Source organism: Rhinatrema bivittatum, chromosome 9, assembly GCF_901001135.1.
Source record: "Rhinatrema bivittatum chromosome 9, aRhiBiv1.1, whole genome shotgun sequence".
Taxonomy (NCBI): Eukaryota; Metazoa; Chordata; class Amphibia; order Gymnophiona; family Rhinatrematidae; genus Rhinatrema; species Rhinatrema bivittatum.
This window is the reverse complement of record NC_042623.1, coordinates 120,973,069-120,993,001: the sequence shown is the minus strand read 5'-3', so window position 1 is coordinate 120,993,001 and position 19,933 is coordinate 120,973,069. Positions and strand designations below refer to the sequence as shown.

Genomic DNA, 19,933 nt, shown 5'->3' with positions numbered 1-19,933 from the left:
TCCTTGCTAACGTGACCCCACGGCGGCTGCCGGTTATGAAAACAGATGCCGGTAAATTTGAGTTTACCGGCGTTGGTCTTCAGAACTCTGTGGTCTGTCGAGGTATTTTGTTTTTTTATTGAAGTAATACAGAAAAGCAGTTTTTTCTGCTTTTCTGTACTTCTTTTACATGTGCTCAGCTATTAACGCCTGCTCCAGGCAGGGATTAATATCTGAGCGATAAATGTACGTCTGAGATCCAAGATGGCGCCCTAAGGAGAGGACGCGTTGAGAATAGCTCCTCGCCTGAACTTTTTTCCTTTTGAAATAGAATGCCTCACACTAAAAGAAAAGGAAGAGTGAGGCTGGTATCCGCAGTTGCCGCCACACCAAGTCTCCTTCAACCTACGATTGAGGGCTTTTTCAATGCGGCAACAACTTCTACCCCAGAGAGGAGGTCCGCTGGGGTGTCGGGCGGGGAGCGCGCCCAGACACCACTGGACATATCAACATCATTAAGCCCTGGGGCGCCTGATACTCCCTCTCCCCCCTACCCATGACGTGAGCCCGGAACAGGCCTGGACCCGGCGACTGGAGGGGTCAGCAAGAGCCCAGGCGGCAGCGGCTGTTTCCGGGTCAGGAGTCGTTGGAGTCGCGGCGTGCGTTGACGCTCCTGGAGAGCGGAGAGAACAGCGAGGACCCACTGTGCAGAGTCCAGTGGAAGAAAGCATGGACACGATTGCTACCAGTGGGGGAGAGGAACCGGCAGATGAAATTCAGAGAATTTCGGAGGTCTGCCGGATTCAGGAGGTAAGCCCAGATCTCAGTTTTAAGTTAAAAAGACTGCAAGAAATAACTTTAGATACAGTTTGGAATGCCCTAGTTGCCTTGGAGAAGGCAATTAAAACTCTAACAGTGGCGGTAACTAGCATACAACAAAAAGATAATGAAATTAAACCAGCGTTGGATAATCAAGAGAAGAAAATTAAAGAAATTGAGTCAAATGTAATAAAAATTCAAGATACCCAAGTAAAATTAATACAAACTGAGACAAATACTTTGAAAAAACTGGAATCCCTGGAAAATTCTCAGAAATTTTCCATCTATGAAATTGGTATCATTACGTGACCAGTTTAAAAAATACATGTTGGAAGTTCTTTCCTTTCCAAGCAAAACTATACCACCTATTTCAAAGATCTATTTCGTATCAAGAACGACTTGGTGAAAAAATTAGGATTTACCCTGATCTCTCAAGAAGTACCCAATTACGTAGAAAACAAATGCTAGAGATGTGCCAAGAAGCAAGGCAGCTGGGTGCAAAAATTACAATCAGATATCCTTGCAAATGCTTAATGTATATAAATAATAATAAATATGTTTACTATGATCCCTTACACTTACGTTCCTTCTTGGATAATTTTGGAACTGAGAGTGCTGTACCTTAGTAGTTCGGGCAGTAATGATTATATGTATCTCTCCTTAAAAATGTTCATATAATCTTTAAATTTGATGATTATGCTCCCTAATAACATCTTGGATCCCCTTATATCCCTTAATTATTATGTTTCTATAATTACAAGAGTTTTTGTTTCTGATTAACTTCCTCTTGTTGGAATATGATATATATATATATGTTCTTCTTTATGAAAGAATTTTGAAACTCTGAAACTTCTTGTTAATTATTGAAAATAAATATTAAAATAAAAAAAAATGTATGTCTGAGACGGACATTTATTTTTTTGAATACGGAGTGAATGATTAATTGCCTCATTCACTCCACGTTAGACGTGGATTAAATAGGCGCTAATCCCCCTATTGCATTAGTGGGTGGATTAGCGTAGACTGTCTGACAGCGGGTTAAACAGTGCACTCATGTGAGTGCACTGTATTGCATTGGCCCCAGAATGAGCAGTAGATAAAGCCAACAATTTAAGGGGCTCTAATGATATAGTAATGAGAACTGGTGGGACAGATCCATAATGGTCATGGCCGGTAATCATTGGGATATTCATGAATGAATGCAGGTTGAACAGAGAAAAGAGTTTATAAAGGCATGAAGTCACGCCTTTAATATCAACTAGCCTGTGGAATCTAACTTCCACTTCCACATGCTTCTCCCTAGTTGTAATTCTGTTTGCTTTCTCACTTACAGGTAGATTTTAAAAGCATTGCTCATGCAAAATCAGCCCCATACACGCGTTTGAGGGCTGCGCAAAAATAACTCAAATTTTAAGAAGCTGGGAAGTACACGTGTATATATATGTGCGCACGTCAAGAATAAGGAGGAAGAAAAGGGGCAGAACATGGGCCTTCCAGAGTGGGGCCAAGACTTACGTGTTTAACCCCCGAATTTTGCAAGGCTGACCATGGCAACACACATCATGTTACCTGCGTAACTTTACTGGTCTTGATGAGATGCAGGTCTGGAGATTTTGGGCTAGAGGGATCCTGAACACCGGGAGGGGGGGAGAGAGATACTCTGTCTCTCTAACAATCTAACACTCTATATATTTTCCACTATGAGGGACACTTTCAATGCAGGGTGGGTTTTGGGGGGATGGTATTATATTGGTCTGCCTAGGGTACAAGGGTCTGTAGACCCTTGTACCCTAGGCAGACCAGTGTTACAAGGGTCTGTAGACCCTTGTAACACTGACCCCCCCCCCCCCCCTCAAACCCGACCCTGAATTGAAAGTGCTCCTCTCACAGTGGAAAATATAGAGTGCCAGATTGTCTCTCTAACAGTCTTTCTCTCTCCCCCCCATCTGTCACTTGTGAGTATGCATGTAAAGGCTCCAACACATAAGCACAGTAGGTATATTTTAAATGATACATGTGTATGGACAAGCACGATATTAAATTGAGCGTATTTTTGCTTGTGTGCCCAATATGCACGTTTATGGGTGCACACAAGCTTCTGTTAAAATTTACCTGTTTTTACTTAAATAATAAAAAAAGGTTTGCTAAAAAATTGTTGAATAAAAGAGAGAGTGGAAGGGTGGTAAGTTGATGATTACACCAAAAAAAATTGAAGCAAGGTCGTGGAGGCATGCACCAAAATATATGAAACTTACCCCATCCTGCAAAAACATTTTTTTCAAAATTATAAATCTTTTTCAAAATTGTTTTTTTCAAAATCATTTTTTCAAAAATTTCTTCATAAAAAAATAAATTAAAGTTGATAAATACATTATAGGGTGAGATTTTATTAGGATTTAAGATTGTGATTTTTTGGTCTTACATTAGCGGAGATTAATACGTGCAATTGATTTAGAAGTATGACATGGTTGATCTTATCCTTTCAGACTACTACATGTATTTATGTACCTGTGAGATGTATAGTTTAGTATGGCTCTCTTTGTAGAATCTTTTTGCTTATGGTAAACCAGATGTGAGAAAAAAAGCAGTTGAAGTAGTCTAGGACTGTGATGCTTAGGTCTGCCTCTGCAAGTCATAATAACATGACATTTTTTTATTTACACTTCATATGCCTATGAGAAATCCAGTAGCATTAGAACTGCTGCATGGGATCTATTATAGTATCTAAGGAGATAATCTAGCACAGTGACCAGGACTGTCTCTGTTCTGTGGTCTTTTCTGTATCCAGACTGGTATGGGTCGAACGAATTTCTCTGTCAGCCAGTCATCTAGTTTAGTAGAACACACATGGATATTAGACACTGGGCAGTAGTTTTCAGGTTTGTCTGGATCCTGGTTAGCCTTTTTTTTTTTTTTAATTAATGAAGATCAAACTATGGCTTTTTCCCAGATCTGGAGGTAGCAATCCTTCAGAGGGAGGAGTTTATAATTTTGGTTGCTCAGGTTATGAGGTCCCTGCTTGCTGGCTTCACTAACTTGGATGGGCAAGAATCAAGAGTGAAGGTTGGTCACATTTTTTTCTAGAGGCCCTCTTCACTTATTTGGGTAAATACGTATAACATAGGGCTAATAATTTTTTTTTCGTAAGAGAAGAGTTTTAAATTTGTATTTACTTTCTACATATCTGTAAACTTTTTTTTTCAAAAGTAACACACTCTACATTTATAGTATTCCAATGCATTAAAAACAAATACCTCCACTCTATAAACAAATTCTTCAAATATATAAAGAAGTCATTCACATTAATCTCTACTCACAATAATATCCACAATCAATTTCTTAGAGAATATGTACATTTAATACAATGTCAACAACTTTTCTTATTGTAATGTTCAGTCTTTCCTTTTTATTTATTATACAATCTTGTGAGACTGTATAATTCTCCACACTCCTTGTGGCATTGCTCATACCATGAATCTAACATCATTCAAGAGGAAGAGAGTGAGAGGTGGGAGAAAGGGGAAAGAAGCAGAGGAGTAAGTGCAGAGAGGAATGTGAGTAAGAGAGAGAGAGAGAGTGTGTGCACCACATACACCCCCATCCCACCATCCATTCATCCTCCCTGCTCCCTACTCTCCTAGGTGGGGAAATATTGGAAAAGTGGGAGGGGGCAGGTTGCCAGCGTTGGAGAAATCTAGAAATATTATTACTGACACTATCTGCCACACCCCTGTATCCTGCCTCCCCCCTTCCCCTACATTTTAAATCAAGGAAGGGGCCAGACATGGTGCCTCCGCTCCCACCCAACACACCATTCTCAGCAAACTCAGGGCTCTTTTCCTTCTTCCCTCTTCCACCCCCCCCCCCCCCCCACCATCTGGCTCAGCAAACTCTGAGGAGGACTTGACCTTCCTTCCTTCCCCCACCTGCCCTCTTGGTGATTTCAAATGTCCTATGTGGCCCTTCCATTGAAAAGTTTGGTGGGGGGCTCTGCTATAGCCAATAACTTAAATTCATGGTTTCTGTTCCATTTCATACTGTTTTGTCATTGAGATAGCCAGGTGTATTGGGTTTAGAGCATAAAACTGGAGGAGCAGCCTAGTGGTTAGAGCAGTGGTCTGTGACCCAGGGAACCCAGGGTTCAAATCCTACTGATGCTTCTTGTGACCTTGGGCAAGTCATTTAACCCTCCGTTGCCTCAGGTACAAAATTAGATTGTAAACCCTCAGGGGATAGGGAAATACCTACAGTACCTGAATGTAATCTGCTTGGATGTACACTTTTGAAGTGCCAAAAAGCAGAATATAAAAATCTAAATAAATAAAATGGTTGCTGTGAAAACATTATGGATGCTTCATTTGGTTCTCAGTTTTAACTCTTATTCATTGTGAATTAATCCAGCATATTTTACCACAAGAGGTTTGTTTATATGGAAAATTAGCTTCAGGATTAAAGAAGGGTGTCCCTGGAAAGAGATGAGGTTCCAATAATACAGGAAATGGGTGTTTTTGTGGTTCAGGGAGAGTGGCTAATCTAATGCCCATTTTAAAAAAGGGATTGGGCATGAGCCTGATGTCCGTGTCAGGCAAAATGATCGAAGCCATTCTGAAGAACAAATTTACTGGCCATCTGGATAGAAATAGACCAGTGGGGCAGAACCTACATGGATTTAGCAAAGGAAAGTCTTCCCTTACAAATCTTAGACCTTTTTTGTTTGAAAGGTTTAACAAGCATTTTGACAAGGATGAGTCAATTGATATAATGTATCTGGATTTTCAGAAGGTGTTTGATAAAGTCCCTCTTGAGAGACTCATCAGGAAATTAAAATCTCATGGCATAGGAGGCAATATATTTTTGGTGGATTGCACAATGGAGAAAGGAAAATCATGGGGGGTGCCCAAGGGATATGTACTGGGACCTGTGCTTTTTAATATATTTATAAATGATCTGGAAAAAGGAGTGATGCGCGATATGATCAGATTTGCAGGTGACACAATTATTCAAAACAGTTACCGTAGGTCATGAACCGATTGTGAGAAATTGCAAGAGGGCCATTCAGGATTGGGTGATTGAGCATCTATATGGCAATAATTAAGTTGTGTGATTGTATTTTAAAAGGTGATACATGTTTCATAGTCTAACAAAAAAAAAAAGAAGAATTAAACAGTAGCTAAAATCTTATAATCAGACAAGATATGTCATGTATGCAGGTCTCCAACATACACTATATGCAAGATATATAGATATATATATAGATATATATATATATATATATATTTTTTTTTTTTTTTAAGCAAGTACTTTATTGTTTTACAGTGAGGACACATGGAAAGGAATTAAAGTGCAAACCCAAACAGCAGCACAGGAGCCTGTGCTCTAAACAGCAATAGCTACTAATTATCTACATTATTAAATTTGACTATTTATATGCTGTTAAAAACAATACACTTGTCAGTTACATATTTACTTATTCAAAACTACTGTAGCTGAAAAAAGAAACTGCTGTACTGTTCATAAACAACTAATAGAACAACTATGAAAACAGTACAATATAATTACACATTTATCACAAGTTAAAAAGATGAAAATGCCACTATTACAAATATCAATAAAATATATAAAAAATGTATATAATTATTTTATGTTCATTTTATTGAATAAATATATCACAGAACTGTTTTAAACATATCTTTATAACAATTAAAAATATTGTTAGAAAAGGTTAATATTTTATTTTTTCTTTCCTTTAAAATGCTCAAACCATCAAGCACTGTTGATGAACCATAGTTCTTATATCTTAAATCCTATCAATGTCCAAAACAGTTCTACAATTAGGGGTGGGAAGAAGAAACAATTTTGTTTCATTTTTCATTTCACTTTTTTTGGGGGTGGGGAAGTTCCCACAAATTTCTTTTTATGTAATGTTTATTTTGTTTCTTTAGTTTTTTAAGAAAAGGGGCCTGCTGAGGCCTCCCTTGTTCCTCACCCATCCCTCCTACCCAGAAAAATTCCAGAGCCAGGATCCTCCCCGGCCCCCACTTGCCTGGTCTGAGGGGGATCCACAGATAGGGCCTAGGCACAGACCAAAGCATGGGCCTTGCATAAGGCCTAGGCTGAGGTTGCGACCACCTACTGTATCTCAGCAGGGTGTAGGCCACAGCCTCTTTGTTGGGCCACGGCCTATGCCTAGACAAGGTCCAGTCCTCTGGCCTAGTCTAAGGCCTCTGCTTTGGGTTTTGGCTTATTCCCTAGGCGAGGCCCTGGCTTCGGGCCTATGCCCAAATGGTGGCCTTTTTTTTTTTTTTTTATTGGTGTTCAAAACGAAACAAGATTCTGATGAAATTTCATCAGAATTTAACGTGTTCTGTTTTGAAAATGACCCAATTTCATTTCTCCCGAATCCCCATCCCTGCCCACAGTGGGCTTTATTCTGAATTGAGATCCTTCATCTGCTCAAAACCCAGAAGATTGCAAATTTTTTGAGGATCCCAGAGACTGAGATCCAAAATTTTAAAGACACTGTTTACAGAAATGTTGAAGGTCCCTTATATACTTTGCTGAAATGTATATAATCATCTGAGAAGGCACATGAATATAGTGTTATTTGTTATCTTATCCCAGACAGAAATACTGGAAAGATATATATTAAAAACAGTTTTGTAATATTTGTCCAATAAAATTAACAAAAAATGAAGAAGTGGAAATGTTACTGATTATGGATTAGAGTAATACTGTGCAGTATTTTCTTGCAGAGTTGGGGCCCTCCTGTCTGATTTCCACTTTCAGCATGTTGCAGGAACATTTATTTTGTAAATATATTTCTGCTTCCCAGGAATCAAAGCAGAAATGCAGGACATTAGTAACATAAACAGTTTACGTCTTCTTTTTTAAGAGTTGCAATGACCATGTTTCAGCCTATAGGCTTATTAGGCTATGGCAGCAATAATCCATCAGTTTAAACAGCAACAGAGTGGACACGCCGGAAGGAGTGGAGAGAATGAGACGGGATCTAAGGAAACTGGAAGAGTGGTCGAAGATATGGCAGCTCAGATTCAATGCCAAGAAGTGCAAAGTCATGCATATGGGGAGTGGAAACCCGAATGAACTGTATTCGATGGGGGGGGAAAAGCTGATGTGCACGGAGCAGGAGAGGGACCTTGGGGTGATAGTGTCTAATGATATGAAGTCTGTGAAACAATGCGACAAGGCGATAGCAAAAGCCAGAAGAATGCTGGGCTGCATAGAGAGAGGAATATCGAGTAAGAAAAGGGAAGTGATTATTCCCTTGTACAGGTCCTTGGTGAGGCCTCACCTGGAGTACTGTGTTCAGTTCTGGAGACCATATCTACAAAAAGACAAAGACAAGATGGAAGCGGTACAGAGAAGGGCGACCAGGAAGGTGGAGGATCTTCATCGCATGACGTACGAGGAGAGATTGAAGAATCTAAATATGTACACCCTGGAGGAAAGGAGGAGCAGAGGTGATATGATACAGACTTTCAGATACTTGAAAGGTTTTAATGATCCAAAGACAACGACAAACCTGTTCCGTAGGAAAAAAATCAGCAGAACCAGGGGTCACGATTTGAAGCTCCAGGGAGGAAGATTCAGAACCAATGTCAGGAAGTATTTCTTCACGGAGAGGGTGGTGGACGCCTGGAATGCCCTTCCGGAGGATGTGGTGAAGACCAGATCTGTGAAGGACTTCAAAGGGGCGTGGGATAAACACTGTGGATCCATAAAGTCAAGAGGCCGCCAATGAAGAGTGGGTGACTCACCAGAATGACAGCTACTGCCTGGAGACAATACCCTTATTCAATAAACATTACTGTGACTCCAACATCGCTCTAAGCTTCAACAGCAAGAGGAAATGTGGAAAAATGGATTTACACTCACAAAGAGGGGAGTAGCTGGCTTGTTACGGCGGTTACTACCCCAAACCAAATGTGTCTGATACTTCACTTTCGATGCATATCCAGCATGGCTCTCTGCTTCAACGGCATGGGAGAAGACTGATACATCACACATTTCCAGCATAGCTCCCTGCTTCAACAGCAGGGGAGAAGAAAAACAACCAATAAGGACTGTATAACATAGTCTGGGTAAAACAAACAAGCATAGAAACATAGAAACATAGAAATGACGGCAGAAGAAGACCAAACGGCCCATCCAGTCTGCCCAGCAAGCTTCACACATTTTTTCTCTCATACTTATCTGTTTCTCTTAGCTCTTGGTTCTATTTACCTTCCACCCCCACCATTGAAATATCTAGCTTGATTAGTTAGGGGTAGTAGGGGTAGTAACCGCCGCAATAAGCAAGCTACACCCATGCTTATTTGTTTTACCCAGACTATGTTATACAGCCCTTATTGGTTGTTTTTCTTCTCCCCTGCTGTTGAAGCAGGGAGCTATGCTGGAAATGCGTGATGTATCAGTCTTCTCCCATGCCGTTGAAGCAGAGAGCCATGCTGGATATGCATCGAAAGTGAAGTATCAGACACATTTGGTTTGGGGTAGTAACCGCCGTAACAAGCCAGCTACTCCCCGCTTTGTGAGTGCGAACCCTTTTTTCTTCTCCCCTGTCGTTGAAGCAGAGAACTATGCTGTATATGCATTGAAGGTGAAGTATCAGGCTTATTTGGTTTGGGGTAGTAACCGCCGTAACAAGCCAGCTACTCCCCTCTTTGTGAGTGTAAATCCATTTTTCCACATTTCCTCTTGCTGTTGAAGCTTAGAGCGATGTTGGAGTCATGGTTGGAGGCATGGGTGTAGCTTGCTTATTGCGGCGGTTACTACCCCTACTACCCCTAACTAATCAAGCTAGATATTTCAATGGTGGGGGTGGAAGGTAAATAGAACCAAGAGCTAAGAGAAACAGATAAGTATGAGAGAAAAAATGTGTGAAGCTTGCTGGGCAGACTGGATGGGCCGTTTGGTCTTCTTCTGCCGTCATTTCTATGTTTCTATATGTTTCTATAAAAAGACCTGGTGGAAATTACAGCTTTCTATTCAAGGCTGAGATTTTTGTTCTCTGGTGATACAGGTATTAAATATCTGAGTAATTCTAGCAGATCTTATTTGTTTAGCATAATTGGGGTGCATGGTTTGCCACATGCTGTAAAATGTATTTTCTGCTCTGGAATTGAGACAAACTGGTCGCTGAATTGCTGCTGCCCAGGGTCAATGCTGATGCTGCTCCTACAGCTGCTTTCCTCCTTGCCAGGGAAAGTTTTACCATTAGGCAAATTCAGCGTCCAGTCAGAGCACCACAATTTGAGAGGGAGGGCAAAAAAAAAATGCTATACCAGGGCCTTGCCAATCAATTAAATTAAAGGCAGAGCGTGACTAGCAGGCGTCCCTGGACCTCATCAGCCATGGAAATTGAGGAGGAGATGCTGGGTGGAGAAGCATGTCTGGTGGGGGGATGCCCCCTACCCTAGCAGTCAGGGCATCCTTGGCACTTTTCTGCTGCTGATCTCGAGCATTACAAGTTCAGCAGCAGGAAGTGCCAGCCTGTGAGTTTTTGAACATTCCCACAGTGCTAGCATAGAGGAGGCAGAGCAGTGGGGAGTGGTGAGGTAAAGCTTCCACTGCTAACATAGGTTACCTGAAAGAGGAAACTAGGGGGCCGATGCTGGGGGAGGTGGGGAAGAAGAGACAGGGGGAGGGGCAGAAAGGAAGGCAGCAGATGATGGAGAAGGGGAAGGAGGTGGGAATAGATCAGGAAGAAGTAGGGGGATGGATGCTGGGGGAGAGGATAAAAACTGGGTGAATAGATGGTGAGAAAGGGAGGGAAGGGGTGGATTCCGGGGGAAGACGGCAGGGCAGGGGAAGATGCTGGGAAGAGACATGGAGGTGTGGTGGTAGCAAGAGGTCAGAATTGGCAAGGAGACGTATGGATGAAGAAGGAGGTAGAGGGAATGAAAGTCAGAGCAACAGTGGCAGAACATGAGAGGAAAAAGGTATGGAGGTAGATGAGAGAACTGAAAATATGTACGAAGAAATAGCAATAAAGGGAAGAGATGGAAGCTGAGAAGAGGTGGAGAGAACCGGTGAGAGACGGAACTTGCACCTCTGGTGTTAATGCTGTAGTAGAAACGCAAGATGTGGGGACTCCCCTTCCTCTGCTAAAGCTATGGGTATACAACAGTGGCTCTAGGCTGGGCAGAGGGTGAGGGAAGAGAGAGTGGGTTGCTGGGCAAGGGTTAGGGCGGAAAGAGAGAAGGGAGGATGCTGCTGGGCAGGCATAAAGGAGAAAGGAAAGGATGCTGGGAAGTGTGGGGAGGAGACTGGGGATGGTTGTCAGCTGCTGCTGGAGTTACTGCTGGTATGTAAGTCTGTGGGGCTCAGCGGGGGGGGGGGGGGGGGGGGTGGAGCGTGCAAGGCTACCTATAGGTTTACTTATAGTGCTTACAACCTTTGCACCAGCCCCGATCCTTTCGTCTGCACCTTTTGGCTGTGACTTTGCTCCTGCTCCTGCTGATGCTGCTGCTGCCGCCAGTACTTGGTGACTGTTGCTTTCTATCTTTCGCATCTCTCCTTTTGCCTTGTACACATTTTTCTTCTGCCCTCTCTCTCTCCAAAATGGCTAAGTCAGACAGTCTGATAAGTAGTGCTTTTTAAGACTTATCCAGATATCTGCCTTAGCTGGATAAATAGCATTTTAAAACTTATTCAGATAAGTAGTGACTGCTACTGCTTAGCCAAATATGTTGGAACTTGTCCAGATAAGTATCGCTACTTAGCTGGATAAGTTGGAACTTGTCTACATAAGTGCCACTTTCAAGATTTAGCCTCATAAATCAGAATTTATCTGGATAAGTAGCATGCAGCTGCTGTATTCACATATTTTTACATCTAAAAATACATGTGTGGGGGATTAACTGCATAATTTACATACATTTACCGCCCCACAAGTCATCTTTTATGCATGTAAGTCAGGAGGTTTTTTAACATGCGTGCGGCAATGAAATCACCAGTTTTACCAATTAGTCTACTAATTTGGCTTGTCAATCTGCAGGTTTTCGAGACCTTCTTGGCTCTTCAGCCTCAACTTCCCCCATTTCACCCAGACCCGCCCCACCCAGTCAGTAAACATCTTAAAATACTGAATGATTACTGCTCAATAACAGACAGGCTGGAATCTCCTGATTGGGTTCTAACTGTGTGCATGCCAGAATGTTTCCTCTCTCCCAGTGTATAATCAGCATTTCATTGGTTTATGAAAAATAAGATCCAGATAAGCTGTTCCGGTTGTGAGTCACGTGTCATCAGAAAACTAATTGATCCATGATTTTTGCAAGGTTAAGTACCAACCAGTAATAAAGGCAACTTAACCAGTCTTTTATGCTCTGACATTACAGTGCACCTCAACAGAATCCAACTGAAATAAACTCAAATTTGATCAATTTGAAACAAATACTACTTTTTGAATTTTGTTCAGATCCTTTAAATACATATACAGCATTCTGAAATGTGCAGTTTGCTTCATTGCCTTATTGCAGGTCTTCTGCTCTGCTACATTAGAGGGCGTTCAACAATTAAACTTTAGACACAATCCAGTGAACTCCCATGCAACCTCCCGAAGTTTTTTCATGTTAGCGATATGATCTCGTGAAAATGCAGCTATCTTACTTTGCCCATGAGCAAACTTTGAAGACACTTTTTTTCATGCTGTCTTTCAATGTTTTTTCTGGGCTACGTATAAGCTAGTCATCATGTATGATTCTCAGTATATTTATTTTAATTCTTTTTTTTTTTTAAATGTTCATTAATTTTTCATGTTATTGTAGTGACCTGACTACATCTGGTCCATCAGGGGATGCTGTAGTCAGCTGTGCAGTGGGTATGGCAGTATTGGAGCAGCAAGTTCAATCAATTGTTCATGCCTAGGCTACCTTCCCTTCTTTGCCCTGGATACACCTTTTAATAAGAAGTCTCTCTCTGATAGTCTACTCCTCAGTACGCAACGTCACTCCCATAAGGTTTGAAGTAGGAGGCTAACAAGCCTTCTCCCAATCATAAATTAACCAACTCACATAGTTTCCTCTAGTTACAAATTGGACTAAGATTCCACTCAAACAATATAGAGCACGTGAGGTTTCACTTCAGTTAGGTTCAGTATAGGACATCACATTACTTAGAGCATGAGATACTGCTAACGTCAAGAACAACTATTTCAGATTGTTAAGATTTCCTTAACTTAGCACAGCCTTCAGAATTTTAGATACTCACTAGCCTAGAACCTGTATACTTACTGACAGGCTGTTGTCCCATTTCTAAGGAGAGTCGGCCATTCTTTTACCTTTAGGGTAGCATTTTTCAGCTCAAGACTGAGTCTCATTAGCATAAACTCTCATAAATTTTCCCAGCCATCCAGCAATTCTAGAGCTACTAAAAGTACCTTCATCCAAATATTTCAGCAGGAGGATTTACAGGATTAAACAACTCTAATTAGTCCGGTTTAGACCAAGGACCTAATTCTCATACCTTAACCATCTAATTGGTTCAGCTTTCTATCCCTTAACTCTTAGGCTGGCTTTACCTTAGCCCACTGAGTCAGAGAACCAGGATTCAATTATCTAACAGCTTCTGTAGGGTACAAGCACACTTTACCTTACAGAATTCTTCCAGAGTAAACATGGTAGAAGCGGATTTGGACATAGTTGCTGTTAGAAAGACCTGTTTCACTGAGTTTAATGATTGAGGTATGGCCACACTAGGCTATAACTTAAGGAAAGACAGAGTGGACAGAAAAGGGAGAAGAGTAGCTCTTTATGTTTCCAATGTTTATCCAATCAGACAATATCCAAGCAACTGAACTGCAAGGAAGGTGGGATAGAGAAGAAGAAGCATTATGGGCCATCCTGAAAAAAGATGATAGTGCATCCATTTTTACTGGAGTGTTGCTTGTTGGAGATTTTAATCGGCCGGGCATAGACTGGAAAATCCCTTCTGCGGAATCTACCAGAAGTAAAGAGATCGTGGATGCCCTTCAGTGGGCTCTGTTCCATCAAATGGTAATGGAACCCACAAGGGAGGGAGTTATACTCAACCTAGTGCTCACTAACGGGTATAATGTCTCTAATGTCCAGGTGGCTGCTCACCTGAGCAACAGTGATCATCAAACTGTATGGTTTGATATTGCAAATAGGATACAAAGAGGTCACACAAAGACCCAAGTTTTGAATTTAAAAAATACGGACTATGTCGAAATGGGGACAAACCTGGAAGTAGAACTAGAAGACTGGGAGAAAATAAGAGAGGTGGAACAACAGTGGGCCAAACTTAAAGGAGGAATTACAAGGGTAACAAATCTATATGTTAGAAAAGTAAACAAAGGTAAAAGAAATTAAGAAACCAATCTGGTTCTCAAAGGAGGTGGCTGGTAAAATAAAGGCAAAAAGAACAGCGTTCAAGAAATATAAAGGATCCCAAAAAGAGGAAGACAGGGAAGAAAGAAATCAAGAAAGCAAAAAGTCAGGCAGAAGAAAGGATTTCTCAAAGGTAAAGCGAAGTGACAAAACAATTTTCAGATTTATCAGAGAAAGAAGAAAGGTCCGAAGTGGTATAGTGAAATTGAAAGGTGACAAAGATCAATGTGTGGAGAGAGACAAAGAAATGGCCGAAATATTAAACAAATACTTCAGTTTGGTGTTCACTAAAGAAGACCCTGGAGAAGGACCATCCCTAGTTGACAAGACTGTGGATGGGAGTGGAGTAGACGAAACTCCGTTTACAGAAGAGAATGTATGGGAAGAATTAGGAAAACTAAAAGTGGACAAGCTATGGGGCCGGATGAGGTACATCCCAGGATACGGAGGGAGCTCAGACATGTACTGGTAGGTCCGCTGAAGGATCTTCAGTAGATCCCTGGAAACAGGAGTGGCAACGCAAGATTGGGGAAGAGCGGTGGCAGTTCCGCTTCACAAGAGTGAGGGCAGAGAGGAGGCTGGAAACTACAGGCCAGTAAGCCTCACCTTGGTGGTGGGAAAATTAATGGAGACTCTGCTGAAGGAAAGGATAGTGAACTATTTACAATCCAGTGGGTTGCTTGACCTGAGGCAGTATGGATTCACCACGGGAAGGTCCTGTCAGACAAATCTGATTGATTTTTTGATTGGGTGACTAGAAAATTGGATCAGGGAAGAACCCTGGATGTGATTTACTTGGATTTTAGTAAAGCTTTTGATACATTCCTAATTATTTTATGTGCTCAGTTCTGGGGAAGGAGGTGGAGAGAGGCTTTTTGGTCCTAAAGGACTGCAATGATTTGTAAATATTTTAGGGAATTTGGTGAAATCTGCTGCAAAAGGATGACATTTTATTTCATTGTGCAGGGGATTGGGCTAGCAGACCTAATTTTTTGTTTGTTTTTAACTTGGAATCATTAACTTGGAATTATTAAAAAAAAATTATATTCTTTGAATGTTGCCAGTTAAGATTAACGTTATCCAGATAGATGTACCCAGATAATGTTGAAACCTAACCGGTGCATTTCAATCATAACCGGTAACTTTTTATTCAAGGCAATTCAGTGGGCTGTTTAGCCCACTGAATATATCTGATAACATTTATGGATATAACATGATATTCAAATGCTACTTAGCCAGATAAATTGGACTTCTCTGGCTAAGTGGCTGCTGCTGAATATCTGGCTATGTTCAGCAGACAGATGGATATCTTGGGGGCGGGTAATGGGAGGATTGAGGCAGGGTAACTTATCCAGTTATCTTAACCTGATAAATGCCTATATTCAGCCTTATCTGGTTAAACAATTAAGTTAGAGATGCTAAATAGCAGATCTAAATTTATCCAGAAATAACTTATCTGACTAACTAGAACTTATTCAGTTATATTCAGCAGCATAGCTGTGTTGCTGAATATTCCTTATAAGTTATCTGGATGAGTGATATATAAGGATAACTTAGTTAAGTGGATATCTTTGAATATTGGGTCCATTATTATTATTTTTTTTTACTGGACATCTGTATATTAGGGATGTGCATTCGTTTTGCGACGAAATAGGAAATATCATCTCTATTTCCTATTTCGTCGTGTTTCGGGGGGGGGGGGGCGACAAAATGATGATAAAGCCCATGAAATTTCATGTGGTTTTCTTATCGGTTTTGGAGAGGGGAGAAAGGGCACATTTAAAAAAAAAAACAAACCCCAAACCCACCCCAACACTTCAAATTTAATTAATTGCAACCCCCCACCCAAGACTTACCGAAAATCCCTGGTGGTCCAGCGGGGTTCCAGGGAGCGATCTCCCCCTCCCGGGCCGTCGGCTGCCACTAATCAAAATGGCACCGATTGCCCTTTGCCCTTACCATGTGACATTGGTCGGCTCCTGTCACATGGTAGGAGCAATGGATGGCCCGTGCCATTTTTTTAAAATCTGAAGGGTTGGGTCGGGTTTCGGGCATCATTTCAGGGGGGCAGACGAAATAAAATCGGCTCGAACCACGGGAAAACGAAATTTCCCATGGCGGGTCGATAACTAAGGCCAAACCGAAAGTTTTGGCCGAATCACATCTCTACTGAATATGCATATTACGACTTCTATAATTTCTCTTCTTGCTGCAGAGCTTGTTATATCATTAGGTCTTTACTGTTGTGCATGATATGAGCTCTAAAACAGTTAATGTTTATTTTTAATCTTTTATGTACAAAGACCTTCCTCATCAGTAGTGATTTACTGTAATTAAACTTGCTTGAAAAAACATTTCTAAATTATACTTGCATTTAGGGAGAGGTCAATTTATCAGGCAAGAATTTCAAACTTCACCAAGAGACTAGAAACCAAAAATAAAAAAAGAACATGAAGAATTGAGTTCTTCAGCTTGTTAAACAAAATAGGTCTTTTATTTATATCACAACTCCCCTTCCTCAGGGCTCACTTGCTTTTGTTTTCTGTATTCTAATAATATCTCCTGTGTTTTGATAGAGCAGAAGCTATCCTTTGTATTTTATGTTTTGGGTTTGGTGGGGCATGATAAACAGGGGATAGGATTTGTAGAATGCCATGTGACTCTTATTTCTTTTACTCTAGTAATATTGACTGGTTTTATATTTTTAGGTAGTCCAGCCTATTGTATGATTTGTCATAAGTTTCAAAATGTAATTAGATGGAAATCCACTGACATCTGCTCAGGGCTGGCTCCTAGCTAGCTAGCTAACTGGCACCCTGTGCGAAAACTGAAATCCCCCCCCCCCCTCTAGTATTTACTTATTTATTTGAAAAATATGTTCAAGACAAAAATCTCAAACAGAAATCTGTTAGCTCGATCATGTTCATACATGAGAGAGGCTGATGGTGAAACAGGGCAATTTAAATGCACTGGGTGCTCTGTGCGTGAAAATGTGCTCAATTTACGCATATTCAGTCATCCGCGATTAAAACATTCCTTTGAAGTACCAGACCGATACAATTGTTGGGCGGTAAGAGTAGTATATGCTATATTGTACCCGTGTGAGCTGATTTATATTGGACATACCAGTCGAAAAATTAGTTCATTAATTACCGAACGTAAGAGCTGTTTGCGGGTGGGGAGGGAGGGGCGGGAGGGGGCCCTTCTTGTTGATCATTGGAGATCGTGTAAGCATGAAGTGAACAATGTTTGGTTCTTTGTTATTCAATTAGTGGTGAACAAGGTGGGAATATATCCCAGCGTTTGTGGCAAATGGAACAGAAATTCATTTATATGTATATTACGGGTTATTCCATACAGTCTTAATAAGGAAATTGAATGAGAGGCATTTTTTAAAATTCCTCCCATGCTTTTTTGAGTCATTTTATTTTTGTGAATAAAAGCTTTATGAGTCCCAGTGGGGTATTTTTTTAGATGATTGGGATCTTCAAACTTAACTGGTGCCGCTCGCCTCCGGGGGTGGAGTGATCCCCCTGATTGGCTGGATTGAGTATTTAAAGGGTAAGAGTTAGTGTTGGCACTTTTGGAGCGTGTGCAAAAAGATCATCGTGATGAAAGATTGGTGTCTTGCAGGTTGGTGTCTCATGATATGTACTGGGAGTGATATAGGGGTAGATTTTCAAAGGCTTACGCGCGCCGAAAACAGCACTTATGCGCGTAAGTGGCAGGTGTGTGAACAACCCAAATTTTGCATAGGCGTAGTTGTGAGCGTAAATGTCTCTGCGCATGAATTACGCGAATAACAAAGGGGCGTGTCGGGGCGGATACCAGACTTGCGTGTGTAAGACGTATTTTATAAGCGCGCACAAATCCACTGGCGTGCGCAGCCAAAATCACGTGCGTATATTTACTATTGCTTGCCTGTGTGCACAAGCGATGAGTGAAGTGTCCGCGGTTGCTGGCTCTCATCGCTCAGGGTCCCTACATTCTGGAGAAATGCAGAAGGAAGAGGTTGTGGGGGACTAACTGGTGGTAACTGGGGAAACTACAAACGATTCCCCTAGGCACTGTTGATGTGTGTATAATGGTAGCTGACTGCCTCAGGAGCTTATAAACTCAACATCTATTCCTTGGTTATTCCTTTTCTACACATGCTTATAATAGCGATATGGGTCCTGCGATCTATACGGCTCAGAAGAGAAAGAGAGAGGAGGAGGAGAAGAATGCGGAGACTGAGGCGGTACCCTTTACATAGAGTTTACAGGATGCACACACAATTTCTGGATCTGTCTGTGGAGGACGTAATGCAATGTTTCAGATTTAATAAGGAGACCATACTGTACCTGTGCCAAATGTTAGAGGCTGACCAGCAACCTCTCACCCATAGGGGCCATGCTTTGCCTGTACACATCAAGGTGACTACAATCCTGGCTTTTTTTGGCTACCGGCACCTTCCAAACGCCACTTGCCGTGACTTCTGGAATCACTCAGTCTGCCACATCAAGGTGTCTGGAGCAGGTTCTGGCTGCCTTGCTTCGACACACACACCACTTTATCTCCTTCCCCTTCAGAAGAGAGGAACAGCAAGAAACCATGAGAGACTTTTACCAAATAGCACGCTTCCCCCTCAGTCTTGGGAGCTATTGATTGCACTCACGTGGTCCTAAAGGCACCAGGAGGAGATGAGGCCATCTACCGCAACCGCAAGGGTTTCCACTTACTAAGCATGCAAGTGGTGTGCAACGCCAAGGGCCTCATCACCAATGTGGTGCCCCGCTTTCCTGGATCCACTCACGACGCCTACATTCTTTCTCATTCCAGAATCTATCAACACTTCCAGCTGCGACACATCACTGGGGGCTGGCTCTTAGGTAGTACACTAATCAACTGCTCACATGAGCCGCCACCTATATTAGAAGAACCCTTATATTTAGGGTGCCACAGTAGGCATCCTGTTTGTAAGCCCTGTGAGCTGGACCCCAGTGAAGCACAGAAGGAATGTAACCTTGATGTTCTCTCTTATGCTACAGGTGACAGAGGCTATCCACTGAAAACCTGGCTCATGATTCCCATGGCCACCCCCAACACTGCAGCTGAGACTCGCTACAACAGGGCACACCGTAAGACCAGGGCTGTCATAAAGAGAACATTTGGCATCCTGAAATCTCGCTTCCGCTGTCTGGAAAGATCTGGGGGATGTCTTTTGTACTCCCCCCCCCCAAAGCTGTATGCTAGCCTGCTGTGTGCTACATAATCTTGCACTTAACAGACACATCCCTTTACCAGAGGCCCCTGAAGAGAATGAGGAGGATGAGGCCATGCAGCTGACTCAGGAGGAATTGGCAGAAATCCATCGCTTGAGTCAAAGGCGAGCAATACAACAAAGGAACACTCTCTCATAGAAAGCCATTTCAGTAGGTGATAGTGCATTTATTTACAAGTGTGTCACAAAAAGTGCAAATAAAAGAAGTGAAAAATAATAACAGAAATAAATATAGCAACAGTTCACTTCCTTGGCCATCCTCTCTTTCGGCTGTCAGGAAGCTTAGACTGCCCCAACTGGGGCAGTCTAAGCTTCTTGACAGCTCCCACTGCTCACGCTACCGTCAGAGGGCAGAGGAGGTTGGGGCAGTTCCAGGTCATGGCTGCAGGAAGGTACAGCCAGGGGCAACAGCGGTTCTGGTGGTGGGGGAAGCATCACAGGAGGTGCAGGCGGGGGTGGTGGTGCCATCCACGGATAGCCTGGAACAGGCTGAGGCGCA

At 42.0% G+C, this 19,933-nt stretch overlaps 1 protein-coding gene across 2 annotated transcripts in view; it reads left to right on the top strand.

Annotated features, from left to right (window-relative positions):
* Positions 1–19,933, top strand: part of PPM1H (protein phosphatase, Mg2+/Mn2+ dependent 1H) — a 286,682-nt gene that overhangs the window by 24,980 nt on the left and 241,769 nt on the right. The window lies entirely within an intron of this gene.